Source organism: Cryptomeria japonica, unplaced genomic scaffold, assembly GCF_030272615.1.
Source record: "Cryptomeria japonica unplaced genomic scaffold, Sugi_1.0 HiC_scaffold_443, whole genome shotgun sequence".
NCBI classification, from domain to species: Eukaryota; Viridiplantae; Streptophyta; class Pinopsida; order Cupressales; family Cupressaceae; genus Cryptomeria; species Cryptomeria japonica.
This window is the reverse complement of record NW_026729263.1, coordinates 108,506-122,493: the sequence shown is the minus strand read 5'-3', so window position 1 is coordinate 122,493 and position 13,988 is coordinate 108,506. Positions and strand designations below refer to the sequence as shown.

The following is a 13,988-nucleotide window of genomic DNA, read 5'->3' as shown; positions in this document are numbered from 1 at the left end:
AAGGCTAAACGTGAGAGGCTGCAGGGTCGACTCAGAGAGGTCTATGCATGTGAGAGGCTGAAAGCAAGGTCGACTCGGAGCGGTCTATGCATCGGGCGCGCTTGGGGCGACTACCAGTGCCAACCCCTTATCCCGCGACGCGTCCGACAAAGAGAACGTTCCAAGGCGGCAGAGGAGGTTACCAGCCGAAGGATGCAGTAGCAATAACAGGTATAGTTCCGCGGCGGCCGAGAAGACTCACCGCATAGGAATCGGGATGCGAGGCGAGGGATGCGGCGGGAAGGCCCCGACGGCTAAACGGAAGAGGCTGCAGGGCCGCCTCGGAATGGTCCAAGCATCGGATGCGATTGGGACGACTACCAGTGCCAACCCCTTATCCCGCGATGCGTCCGATACACAGATAGTTCCAAGGCGGCCGAGGAGCCTCACCGCATATCAATCGGGGTGCGAGGCGAGGGATGGGGCGGGAAGGCCCCAACGGCTAGACGGAAGAGGCTTCAGGGCCACCTCGGAATGGTCCAAGCATCGGACGCGCTTGGGGCGACTGCCAGTGCCAACCCCTTATCCCGCGATGCGTCCGATACACAGATGGTTCCAAGGCGGCCGAGGAGCCTCACCGCATAGCAATCGGGGGTGCGAGGCGAGGGATGGGGCGGGAAGGCCCCAACGGCTAGACGGAAGAGGCTTCAGGGCCGCCTAGGAATGGTCCAAGCATCGGACACGCTTGGGGCGACTACCAGTGACAGCCCCCTATCCCGCGATGCGTCCGATACGAAGATGGTTCCAAGGCGGCCGAGGAGCCTCACCGCATAGCAATCGGGGTGCGAGGTGGGGGATGCGGCGAGATGGCCCCAACGGCTAGACGGAAGAGGCCACAGGGCCGCGTCGGAATAGTCCAAGCATCGGACGCGCTTGGGGCGACTACCAGTGACAACCCCTTATCCCGCGATGCGTCCGATACGAAGATAGTTCCAAGGCGGCCGAGGAGCCTCACCGCATAGCAATCGGGGTGCGAGGTGGGGGATGCGGCGAGATGGCCCCAACGGCTATAGACGGAAGAGGCTGCAGGGCCGCCTCGGAATAGTCCAAGCATCGGACGCGCTTGGGGCCACTACCAGTGACAACCCCTTATCCCGCAATGCGTCCGATACGAAGATAGTTCCAAGGCGGCCGAAGAGCCTCACCGCATAGCAATCGGGGTGCGAGGTGGGGGATGCGGCGAGATGGCCCCAACGGCTAGACGGAAGAGGCCACAGGGCCGCCTCGGAATAGTCCAAGCATCGGACGCGCTTGGGGCGACTACCAGTGACAACCCCTTATCCCGCGATGCGTCCGATACGAAGATAGTTCCCAGGCGGCCGAGGAGCCTCACCGCATAGCAATCGGGGTGCGAGGCGAGGGATGCGGCGAGATGGCCCCAAAGGCTAGACGGAAGAGGCTGCAGGGCTGCCTCGGAATAGTCCAAGCATCGGACGCGCTTGGGGCGACTACCACTGCCAACCCCTTATCCCGCGATGCGTCCGATACACAGATAGTTCCGAGGCGGCCGAGGAGGTGGGGGATGCAGCGAGATGGCCCCAACGGCTAGACGGAAGAGGCTGCAGGGCCGCCTCGGAATAGTCCAAGCATCGGACGCGCTTGGGGCGACTACCAGTGACAACCCCTTATCCCGCGATGCGTCCGATACACAGATAGTTCCGAGGCGGCCAAGGAGCCTCACCGCATAGCAATCGTGGTGCGAGGTGGGGGATGCGGCGAGATGGCCCCAACGGCTAGACGGAAGAGGCTGCAGGGCCGCCTCGGAATGGTCCAAGCATCGGATGCGCTTGGGGCGACTACCACTGCCAACCCCTTATCCCGCGATGCGTCCGATACACAGATAGTTCCAAGGCGGCCGAGGAGCCTCACAGCATAGCAATCAGGGTGCGAGGCGAGGGATGCGGCGAGAAAGCCCCAACGGCTAGAGGGAAGAGGCTTCAGGTCCGCCTCGGAATGGTCCAAGCATCGGACGCGCTTGGGGCGACTACCAGTGACAACCCCTTATCCCGCGACGCGTCCGATACACAGATAGTTCCAAGGCGGCCGAGGAGCCTCACCGCATAGCAATCGGGGTGCGAGGCGAGGGATGCGGCGAGAAGGACCCAACGGCTACACGGAAGAGGCTTCGGGGCCGCCTCGGAATGGTCCAAGCATCGGACGCGCTTGGGGCGACTACCAGTGACAACCCCTTATCCCGCGACGCGTCCGATACACAGATAGTTCCAAGGCGGCCGAGGAGCCTCACCGCATAGCAATCGGGGTGCGAGGCGAGGGATGCGGCGAGAAGGACCCAACGGCTACACGGAAGAGGCTTCGGGGCCGCCTCGGAATGGTCCAAGCATCGGACGCGCTTGGGGCGACTACCAGTGACAACCCCTTATCCCGCGACGCGTCCGATACACAGATAGTTCCAAGGCGGCCGAGGAGCCTCACCGCATAGCAATCGGGGTGCGAGGCGAGGGATGCGGCGAGAAGGACCCAACGGCTAGACGGAAGAGGCTTCGGGTCCGCCTCGGAATGGTCCAAGCATCGGACGCGCTTGGGGCGACTACCAGTGACAACCCCTTATCCCGCGACGCGTCCGATACACAGATAGTTCCAAGGCGGCCGAGGAGCCTCACCGCATAGCAATCGGGGTGCGAGGCGAGGGATGCGGCGAGAAGGACCCAACGGCTAGACGGAAGAGGCTTCGGGTCCGCCTCGGAATGGTCCAAGCATCGGACGCGCTTGGGGCGACTACCAGTGACAACCCCTTATCCCGCGACGCGTCCGATACACAGATAGTTCCAAGGCGGCCGAGGAGCCTCACCGCATAGCAATCGGGGTGCGAGGCGAGGGATGCGGCGAGAAGGACCCAACGGCTAGACGGAAGAGGCTTCGGGTCCGCCTCGGAATGGTCCAAGCATCGGACGCGCTTGGGGCGACTACCAGTGACAACCCCTTATCCCGCGACGCGTCCGATACACAGATAGTTCCGAGGCGGCCGAGGAGCCTCACCGCATAGCAATCGGGGTGCGAGGCGAAGGATGCGGCGAGAAGGACCCAACGGCTAGACGGAAGAGGCTTCGGGTCCGCCTCGGAATGGTCTAAGCATCGGACGCGCTTGGGGCGACTACCAGTGACAACCCCTTATCCCGCGACGCGTCCGATACACAGATAGTTCCAAGGCGGCCGAGGAGCCTCACCGCATAGCAATCGGGGTGCGAGGCGAGGGATGCGGCGAGAAGGACCCAACGGCTAGACGGAAGAGGCTTCAGGGCCGCCTCGGAATGGTCCAAGCATCGAACGCGCTTGGGGCGACTACCAGTGACAACCCCTTATCCCGCGACGCGTCCGATACACAGATAGTTCCGAGGCGGCCGAGGAGCCTCACCGCATAGCAATCGGGGTGCGAGGCGAGGGATGCGGCGAGAAGGACCCAACGGCTAGACGGAAGAGGCTTCAGGGCCGCCTCGGAATGGTCCAAGCATCGGACGCGCTTGGGGCGACTACCAGTGACAACCCCTTATCCCGCGACGCGTCCGATACACAGATAGTTCCGAGGCGGCCGAGGAGCCTCACCGCATAGCAATCGGGGTGCGAGGCGAGGGATGCGGCGAGAAGGACCCAACGGCTAGACGGAAGAGGCTTCAGGGCCGCCTCGGAATGGTCCAAGCATCGGACGCGCTTGGGGCGACTACCAATGACAACCCCTTATCCCGCGACGCGTCCGATACACAGATAGTTCCGAGGCGGCCGAGGAGCCTCACCGCATAGCAATCGGGGTGCGAGGCGAGGGATGCGGCGAGAAGGACCCAACGGCTAGACGGAAGAGGCTTCAGGGCCGCCTCGGAATGGTCCAAGCATCGGACGCGCTTGGGGCGACTACCAGTGACAACCCCTTATCCCGCGACGCGTCCGATACACAGATAGTTCCGAGGCGGCCGAGGAGCCTCACCGCATAGCAATCGGGGTGCGAGGCGAGGGATGCGGCGAGAAGGACCCAACGGCTAGACGGAAGAGGCTTCAGGGCCGCCTCGGAATGGTCCAAGCATCGGACGCGCTTGGGGCGACTACCGTTGCCAACCCCTTATCCCGCGATGCGTCTGATACACAGATAGTTCCGAGGCGGCCGAGGAGCCTCACCGCATAGCAATCGGGTTGCGAGGCAGATTATTGGGAAGGGAACCCCCTGGGATGCGGCTCAAGCAGTGCCCAAAGGGACTGGAATGCGGAATCACATCGAGAGACCCAAATGCTATACGAGGGCTCAAATCGAATTATCGATTTGGCCACGACATGGACGCATCGGAACGACTACCTTTGCCGAACCACTCGCAATTGCATCCATACCGAAACCAATAGACATTTCCGTTAGAGCCCTCGCATAGCATTCGGGAATCTCGCATGCCCCTCTAAATCGACCAATGCTGGCGCTCAATGAAAATCCGAGCGCTACCACCGTTCGAGCGCCAGCATTGGTCGAGTTAGAGGGGCACGGGGGAGAATGCTCCAGTCAACACCTCCCCTATATAAGTTATTTGTCCGATTCTCGCACAACCGTAGTCTGCCTCGTCGAATCAAACAACGGTCCCAGATTCCGACTTCCGTTCCGTAGAGACCCAAAAGCTAGATGGAGGCTCGCAAGAAAGAGAGTCGGCGCATAGCAATCGGGTTTCTCGAACGTTTAGGGACCGAGCTCACTTGCGGATAGGGCAAAATCCGCCAAGCAACCCAAAAGCTAGACGGGGGCTCGAATCGAATCGCCTAGGCGGCCACAACAACGACGTGTTGGATCGACTACCAGTGCCAAACCATTCAGCAAGACTAGTCTGTGTCGAGGCCGGATAGAGATTCTCAGAGAGCGCCCGCATAGCATTTAGGAGACCTGCCGCGTCCCTCACACTCGACAAATGGTGGTGCACGTTTATAAATCCGAGCGATCCCAACCCTTTCAAGCACCAACATCGGTCGAGATAGAGGGGCACGGAGGGGGCTGCGTGAGACAACACAGTCCCCTATATAAGTTATTTGTCCGATTCTCACACATCCGAAGAATGGTCATCAAATCGGACAACAGCCCAAACTTCCGACTTCCGTCCCAGAAAGCCCAAGAGCTATCTAAAACGTTCATGGCCGGAACTCGATCGCGGCTATACCAGTCCGCCAAGCAACCCAAAAGCTAGACTGGAGCTCTAGTCGAATCACCTCTGTGGCCATTGCAAGGACGTGTTGGAGCGACTACCATTGCCGAACCATTCCGCAGGTCGAGTCCATACCAAGGCCGCATAGAGATTCACGATGAGCTCCTGCATAGCAATCAGGAGACTTGCCGTGTCCATCACAATCGATAAATCCTGGTGCAAGATTTTTGCATCCGAGCGCTCCAACCAGTCGAGCACCAGCATCAATCGACATAAACGGGCACGGGGGGAGGATGCTCGAGAACACTACCTCCCCTATATAAGTTATTTGTCCGATTCTCAAGCAGCCGAAGTCTGGTCATCGAATCGGGTCAAAGACCACAACTTCCGACTTTACCCACAATGCAAGTCATCGAATCGAACATCGGCCCCCGAGTCGGACTCCATGCGTATGTCAGGTCATCGGACCCAAATTCCGCCTTCCTGCGCATGGCGGGCCATCAATATCAACTCGGTCATCGGACCCAAACTCCGCCTTTTTGCGTATGGCACGCCTTCAAATCGGTCATCGGACCCAAATTCCGCCTTCCTGTGCATGGCGGGCCATCAACATCAACTCGGTCATCGGACCCAAATTCCGCCTTTCTGCGCATGGCACGCCATCAACTCGGTCATCGGACCCAAATTCCGCCTTCCTGCGCATGGCAGGTCATCGGACACAAATTCAGACCTCGCCAATATGCCTACGTATCGAATCGGTCATCGGACCCAACTTCCGACTTCATCCATACTGTAGGGTCTTTGAGGTTGGCGCGGTGCGCTCAACCCAGGGAGTCGACCCATCGAAGCATACACCTCCCCTATATAAGCTATTTGTCCGATTCCCACACCTGTGTAGTTTGCACCTCTGACCAGGACATCGACCCCAACTTCCGAACTCGACTGCAACGACGGCACCAGCGCCTTGGTGCGCACCTTGCGACGCACAGTCCCAACATTCGCCTTCCTGCACATGGCAGGTCATCGGACCCAAATTCCGACCTCGCGAGTATGCCTACATATCGAATCGGTCATCGGACCCAACTTCCGACTTCATCCATACCGTAGGGTCTTTGAGGTTGGCGCGGTGCGCTCAACCCGGGGAGTCGACCCAACGAAGCATACACCTCCCCTATATAAGCTATTTGTCCGATTCCCACACCTGTGTAGTTTGCACCTCCGATCAAGACATCGACCCCAACTTCCGAACTCGCCTCCAACGACCGAACCAGCGCCTTGGTGCGCACCTTGCAACGCACAGTGCCAACATTCGCCTTCCTGCACGTGGCAGGTCATCGGACCCAAATTCCGACCTCGCGAGTATGCCTACATATCGAATCGGTCATCGGACCCAACTTCCGACTTCATCCATACCGTAGGGTCTTTGAGGTTGGCGCGGTGCGCTCAACCCGGGGAGTCGACCCAACGAAGCATACACCTCCCCTATATAAGCTATTTGTCCGATTCCCACACCTGTGTAGCTTGCACCTCCGATCAGGACATCGACCCCAACTTCCGAACTCGACTAAAAAGACCGCACCAGCGCCTTGGTGTGCACCTTGCAACGCACAGTGTCAACATTCGCCTTCCTGCACATGGCAGGTCATCGGACCCAAATTCCGACCTCATGAGCATACCTACTAATCGAATTGGTCATCGGACCCAACTTCCGACTTCATCCATACCGTAGGGTCTTTGAGGTTGGCGCGGTGCGCTCAACCTGGGGAGTCGACCCATCGAAGCATACACCTCCCCTATATAAGCTATTTGTCCGATTCCGACACCTGTGTAGTTTGCACCTCCGCTCAGGACATCGACCCCAACTTCCGAACTCGCCTGCAACGACCGAACCAGCGCCTTGGTGCGCACCAAAAGTGCGCACTTTTGGAGGGCACTTTTGTGCGCTCCAAAGGTGCGCACTTTTGGAGGGCACTTTTCTGCGCTCCAAAGGTGCGCACTTTTGGAGGGCACTTTTTGGAGGGCACTTTTCTGCGCTCCAAAGGTGCGCACTTTTGGAGGGCACTTTTTGGAGGGCACTTTTCTGCGCTCCAAAGGTGCGCACTTTTGGAGGGCACTTTTTGGAGGGCACTTTTCTGCGCTCCAAAGGTGCGCACTTTTGGAGGGCACTTTTTGGAGGGCACTTTTCTGCGCTCCAAAGGTGCGCACTTTTGGAGGGCACTTTTTGGAGGGCACTTTTCTGCGCTCCAAAGGTGCGCACTTTTGGAGGGCACTTTTCTGCGCTCCAAAGGTGCGCACTTTTGGAGGGCACTTTTTGGAGGGCACTTTTCTGCGCTCCAAAGGTGCGCACTTTTGGAGGGCACTTTTTGGAGGGCACTTTTCTGCGCTCCAAAGGTGCGCACTTTTGGAGGGCACTTTTTGGAGGGCACTTTTCTGCGCTCCAAAGGTGCGCACTTTTGGAGGGCACTTTTGTGCACTCCAAAGGTGCGCACTTTTGGAGGGCACTTTTCCTGTGCTCCAAAGGTGCACACCTAGGTGAGCACCTTCGACCACACCTTGTAGCACACCAAACTCTGACTTTCGACTTCATCCGCAATGCAGGGTCTTTGAGGTTGGCGCAATGCGCACAACCAGGGGAGTCGACCCATCAAACCCAACACCTCCCCTATATAAGCTATTTGTCTGATTCTCATACATGCGTAGCCTGCAGGAGCAATTAGGACATCGACCCCAACTTTCGGCTTCTAAACGAAAACAAGGTCTTTGAGGTTGGTGTAATGCGAACAACTAGGGGAGTCAACCCATCAAACCCAACACCTCCCCTATATAAGCTATTTGTCTGATTCTCATACATGTGTAGTCTACAGGAGCAATTAGGACATCGACCCCAACTTTTGACTTCTTAACGAAAACAAGGTCTTTGAGGTTGACGTAATGCGCACAACCAGGGGAGTCGACCCATCAAACCCAACACCTCCCCTATATAAGCTATTTGTCCGATTCTCATACATGTGTAGCCTGCAGGAGCCATTAGGACATTGACCCCAACTTTTGACTTCTTAACGAAAACAAGGTCTTTGAGGTTGGCGTAATGCGCACAACCAAGGGAGTTGACCCATCAAACCCAACACCTCCCCTATATAAGCTATTTGTCTGATTCTCATACATGTGTAGCCTGCAACAACGATTAGGACATCCACCCCAACTTCTGAATTCGTCTGCGTTGACCGCACCAAAGGTGCACGCCTTGGTGCTCACCAAAATCCGACTTCCGACTTCTTCTGCTATGCGGGGTCTTTGAGGTTGGCGCAGTGCGCACAACCAGGGGAGTCAACCCACCGAATGCAACACCTCCCCTATATAAGCTATTTGTCTGATTCTCATACATGCGTAGACTGCAGCAATGATTAGGACATCCACCCCAACTTTTGACTTCTTAAACAAGACAGGGTCTTTGAAGTTGGTGCAGTGCACACAACCAGGGGAGTCGACCCATCAAACGCAACACCTCCCCTATATAAAGCTATTTGTCCGATTCTCATACGTGTAGTCTGCAGCAGCGATTAGGACATCGACCCCAACTTCCGAATTCGTTTGCATTGACCGCACCAAAGGTGCACGCCTTGGTGTGCACCCTGGAGTGCACTTTGGTGCTCACCTCGGTGCACACTTTGGTGTGCACCTCGGTGTGCACCAAAGGTGCGCACCTTGGAGCGCACCAAAGGTGTACACTTTGGAGCGCACCACATAGGGTCTTTGAGAGGTTGGCGCAGTGCGCACACCAAGGTGGGTGTTGAGGTGCGTGCCGAGGTGGGTGGGTGCTAGGGTGCGCTCCATGGTGGGTGCCAGGGTGGGTGCGTGCTAGGGTGGATTCCAAAGAGGGTCATAGGGTGGGTGCCAAGGTGGGTTGGTGATATAGTGGGTTCAAAGGTGGGTACTAGGGTGGGTTCCAAGGTGGGTCACAAGTTGGGTGCCAGGATGCGTGGGTGTTAGGTTGGGTGCCAAGGTGGGCTCCTGCGTGGGTGGGTGCTAGGGTGGGTTTCAAGGTGGACGCGAGGGCGGGTGCCAAGGTGGGTAACAAGTTGGGTGTTAGGATGGGTGAGTGCTAGAGTGGGTGCCAAGGTGGGTGGGTGCTAAGGTGGATGCCAAGGTGGTTCACAGGGTGGGTGGGTTCTAGGGTGAGTTCCAAGGTGGGTCACAGGTTCAGTGCTAGGGTGGGTGTCAAGGCGGGTGTCGAGGTGCCTGGGTGCTAGGGTGTGGATGCCAATGTGGGTCATAGGGTGGGTACTAGGGTGGGCTGCAATGTGGGTGCCAAGGTGGGTAACATGCTCGGTGGGTTCTAAATTGGGTGCCAGGGTGGGTGTGCACCCACCTTGCCCGAGGTGGGTGCCAAGGTGCCAGTGTGGGTGGGTGCTAAGGTGGATGCCAAGGTGGGTGAGAAGGTGGGTGATAGGTTGAGTGGTAGGATGGGTGGGTGCCAAGATGGGTCACAGGGTGGGTGCAAGGGTGGGTAGGTGCTAGGGTTGGTGTCAGGGTGGGTGGGTGCTAGGTTGGGTTCCAAGGTGGGTGCGAGGGTGAGTGTCAAGGTGGGTCACAGGTTAGGTGCTAGGATGGGTGAGTGCTAGGGTGCAAAGGTGCCAGGGTGGGTGCTAGGATGGGTCGATGCTAGGGTGAGTGGCAAGGTGGGTCCACAAGTGTCAAGGTGGGTGCCGAGGTGGGTGCCAAGTCGGCGACTGCTATGGTGGATGCCAAGGTGGGTCACGGGGTGGGTGCCAAGTTGCTAGGTTGGGTTCCAAGGTGGGTGCCAACGTGGGTGCTAGGGTGCGTGGGTTAAAGGGTGTGTCACAACGTGGGTGCCAGGATGGGTGCGCACCCACACTGGCCAAGACGGGTGCGGGTGCAAGGTTGGGTTCCAAGCCCGGTCACAGGCTGGGTGCTAGGATGGGTGGGTGCCAAGGTGGGCACCAGGGTGGGTGCACCCACCCTGGCCAAGGTGGGTCACGGGGTGGGTCCTAGGGTGGGTAACGGGGTGGGTACTAAGGTGCGTGCCAAGGTGGGTCATAGGGTGGGTGCCAAGGTGGGCACCAGGGTGGGTGTGCACCAACCCTAGCCAGGGTAGGTCACGGGGTGGTTGTCGGGGTGGGCGTCAAGGAGCCAAGGTGGGTGGCAAGTAGCCAAGTTGCGTGCCAAGGTGGGTGTCGGGGTGGGTGCCAAGGATCCAAGGTGGGTGCCAAGGAACCAAGGTGGGTGTCTGGGTGGGTGCCGAGGTGGGAGCCAGGGTGGGTCCCAAGGTGAGTGCAAAGGTGGGTGCCAGGGTCAAGGTGAGTGCCAATGTGGGTTCCAAGGTGCCAGGGTCAGGGTGAGTGCCAATGTGGGTTCAAAGGTGCTAAGTTGGGTGCGAGGTTGGGTGCGAGGGTGGGTGGGTGCCAAGGTGTGCTAGGTGGAAGCCCGGGTGGGTCGGCATCCCATGGGTGTCGAGTTGGGTGCCTGATGGGTGCTTCTTGTCAAGTTTTAGTCGTCGGGACTCATTTCGAGCCTTAGAGGTCGTTTCTTGTCCGGTTGCCCTGTCTTCGACCTGGGAACCCAATTTTGGTCCTCGGGTCCCATTTTTTTTTGTCTCGCATCCCACTTTTGGCCTGTGGCCTTTTCGGGGTCGATTCTCGTTTTGGGCATCAGAGCATGTTTCTTCTCCTAAAACCCAATATTTGTTTATTAAGTCTCGGAACACATTTTTGTTCTCGTGGACCCATCATGGGTCTTGGAACGCATTTGTGGTCCTTGGGTCCCATTTTGCATCCCGAAACTTGTGTTTTGGTGCTTGATCCCTATTTTGGGTGCCCACCTTGCACCAAGTGCGCACCCGGGGCAAACCGAGCGCCTTGGTGCACCGGGGCAAGATCGAGCGTGCACCCGAGGCGCCCCGAACATGCACCAAGGTGCACTCGGCCCACATGTGAGCGCAGGTCGTTGCGCCCGAGGTGGTGTGTGGGCACCGCGTTGCAGACGGGACACTGCACGCACACGACGCCCCCTCCAGGTGCACGCACGTAGGCCGGGCCGGGTGCACACCCGACGCCCTAGCAAGGTGCGCGCACCCGGGCAGGGCTCACACTTGGCGAACGGGGCGCACTTCGCGAGGGAGGGTGTGCACCTCGACGGGGGTGGGTGGCCGGGGTGGATTCGCACGTGGGTCGCGGTTTGCTAAGTACACACTGCGACAAGCTCATAACGGGTGCGATCATACCAGCGTTAGTGCACCGGATCCCATCAGAACTCCGCAGTTAAGCGCGCTTGGGCCGGAGTAGTACTGGGATGGGTGACCTCCCGGGAAGTCCCGGTGTTGCACCCTTTTTTAGTTTTTCGTCCGGGCGTCGCAATGCTATTTGAATAAACCTTTTGCCCGTTTGCGTTCTCGTCGGGGCCGGGCCGGGCCGGGGTGCGCTGCCCGCACTACCGCGCGCGCGGGGGCGACACCGAGCGCGCACCCGAGGCGCCCCGAGCACACAGGCCACGGTGCAACCCGGGCGTTGTGCGCGCACCCCGGTGCGCCCGAGGTGCTGCGCGCGCACCCAGGTGAAATCGGTGTGCACCTCGGCCAGTGCGCGCTCGGTCGAGTCGCGCACGTTGGCCAAGGTGCACGGTGATGTTTCTTACTCTAAGGTTCCGCACCAGACGCCCGGGACAGGTGAGCGAAGCTGGGCGGGGCCGGGTGCGCGGCCGGGGCAGGTGCACGCAGCTGGAGAGAGCTTTGGAGCACACTTCGGAGCGCACCAATGATGCGCTCCATTCAAAAGTTTCCTGAAAAGGCAAAAAAAGTTGAGATTATAGAATTTCCCACTTGAGAGATTGTAAAAAAAAAAAATTTAAAATGAAGGAAACGCGGGTGCCAAGGTGTGCGCAGCCCAGCCAAGGTGTGCGCACCAAGGCGCCCACCCTGGCGAAGGTGCACGCAAGGTGCGCACCCGAGGCAAACCGGACAATTAACCCAACTTTCGACTTCGCGCGCACCTTGGAGCGCACTTCGGAGCGCTCCTTGGTGCGCACCAATCTTGGGCACCTCGGAGTGCACCATGGCGCCCACCAAGGTGCGCACCCGGGGCAAACCGAGCTCCGACTTCGTGCGCACCTTGGAGCGCACGAAAGGTGCGCACCATGGCGCCCACCAAGGTGCGCAGCCCAGCCAAGGCGTGCGCATCAAGGTGCGCACCCTGGCGAAGGTGCGCACCCGGGGCAAACCGAGCTCCGACTTCGTGCGCACCTTGGAGCGCACAAAAGGTGCGCAACCCAGCCAAGGTGTGCGCACCCCGGTCAAACCGAGCTCCGAATCGTGCGCACCAGAGGTGCACGCCATCGTGCGCACCTTGGAGCACACTTCGGAGCCCTCCTTGGTGCGCGCCGATGTTGCGCACCTCGGAGCGCACCCGGGGAAAACAATGCAATTAACCCGACTTTCGACTTCGTGGGCACCTCGGAGCGCTCTCGGGTTCGCACCTCGGAGCACACCGAGGTGCGCACCTTTGATGCGCTGCCTTCACCAATTTCCAGAAAAGGCAAGAAAACATTGAGAAGGTGTGCGCACCGAGGTGCCCACCCTGGCGAAGGTGCACGCGAGGTGCGCACCCGGGGCAAACCGGGCTCCGACTTCGTGCACGCCGCACCTTGGAGCACACTTCGGAGCGCTCCTTGGTGCGCACCAGGGCGCGCAACCCAGCCGAGGTGCCCACCCCGGCGAAGGTGCACGCGAGGTGCGCACCCGGGGCAAACCGGGCTCCGACTTCGTGCACGCCATGGTGCCCACCGCGGCGAAGGTGCACGCGAGGTGCGCACCCGGGGCAAACCGGGCTCCGACTTCGTGCACGCCGCACCTTGGAGCACACTTCGGAGCGCTCCTTGGTGCGCACCATGGTGCCCACCAGGGCGCGCAACCCCGCCGAAGGTGCACGCGAGGTGCGCACCCGGGGCAAACCGGGCTCCGACTTCGTGCACGCCGCACCTTGGAGCACACTTCGGAGCGCTCCTTGGTGCGCACCATGGTGCCCACCAGGGCGCGCAACCCCGCCGAAGGTGCACGCGAGGTGCGCACCCGGGGCAAACCGGGCTCCGACTTCGTGCACGCCATGGTGCGCACCGCGGCGAAGGTGCGCACCCGGGGCAAACCGGGCTCCGACTTCGTGCACGCCGCACCTTGGAGCACACTTCGGAGCGCTCCTTGGTGCGCACCAGGGCGCGCAACCCAGCCGAGGTGCCCACCCCGGCGAAGGTGCACGCGAGGTGCGTACCCGGGGCAAACCGGGCTCCGACTTCGTGCACGCCGCACCTTGGAGCACACTTCGGAGCGCTCCTTGGTGCGCACCATGGTGCCCACCAGGCCGCGCAACCCAGCCAAGGTGTGCGCACCAAGGTGCACGCGAGGTGCGCACCCGGGGCAAACCGGGGTCCGACTTCGTGCACGCCGCACCTTGGAGCACACATCGGGGCGCTCCCGGGTTCGCACCGGCGTTGCGCACCGTGGTGGGCACCTCGGAGCACACCAAGGTGGGCAGCGAGGTGCGCACCTTTGATGCGATGCCTTCACTAATTTCCATAAAAGGCAAAAAAAAAACGAGATTTTAAAATTTCCGTTTTGAAAGATAGTGAGAAAAAGGGAATGCTGGTGCCATCTTGAGCCCGCCCTGGTGCGCAGCCCAGCCAAGGTGTGCGCACCAAGGTGCCCACCCTGGCGAAGGTGCGCGCCCGGGCAATTAACCCAACTTCCAACTTCGCGCGCGCCAGGGTGGGAGCGCACCCAACAACCGGGCCTGGGAAGAGCCAATGCGAGAAACCCCACCA

At 59.8% G+C, this 13,988-nt stretch overlaps 1 non-coding gene across 1 annotated transcript; it reads left to right on the top strand.

Moving 5' to 3' along the window:
- The first annotated feature begins 11,389 nt into the window (after positions 1 to 11,389).
- LOC131871676 (5S ribosomal RNA) lies at positions 11,390 to 11,508 on the top strand. Its single transcript, XR_009369887.1, has one exon. It is a non-coding gene; the product is annotated as a 5S ribosomal RNA (ribosomal RNA).
- The last annotated feature ends 2,480 nt before the right edge of the window (positions 11,509 to 13,988 follow it).